Genomic DNA, 622 nt, shown 5'->3' on the forward strand with positions numbered 1-622 from the left:
CAATTATCAGGGAATACTATGAAAAATTATATGCCAACAAACTGGACAACCTGGAAGAAATGGACAAATTCCTAAACACCCACACACTTCCAAAACTCAAACAGGAAGAAATAGAAAGCTTGAACAGACACATAACCAGCGAAGAAATTGAATTAGTTATCAAAAACCTCCCAACAAACAAGAGTCCAGGACCAGACGGCTTCCCAGGGGAATTCTACCAGACATTTAAAGCAGAGATAATACCTATCCTTCTCAAGCTATTCCAAAAAATAGAAAGGCAAGGAAAACTTCCAGACTCATTCTATGAAGCCAGTATTACTTTGATTCCTAAACCAGACAGAGACCCAGTAAAAAAAAGAGAACTACAGGCCAATATCCCTGATGAATATGGATGCAAAAATTCTCAATAAGATACTAGCAAATCGAATTCAACGGCATATAAAAAGAATTATTCACCATGATCAAGTGGGAGTCATTCCTGGGATGCAGGGCTGGTTCAACATTCACAAATCAATCAATGTGATACATCACATTAATAAAAGAAAAGATAAGAACCATATGATCCTGTCAATCGATGCAGAAAAGGCCTTTGACAAAATTCAGCAACCTTTCTTAATAAAAA

Source organism: Herpailurus yagouaroundi, unplaced genomic scaffold, assembly GCF_014898765.1.
Source record: "Herpailurus yagouaroundi ecotype Mexico unplaced genomic scaffold, PumYag 184, whole genome shotgun sequence".
Classification (NCBI taxonomy): Eukaryota; Metazoa; Chordata; class Mammalia; order Carnivora; family Felidae; genus Herpailurus; species Herpailurus yagouaroundi.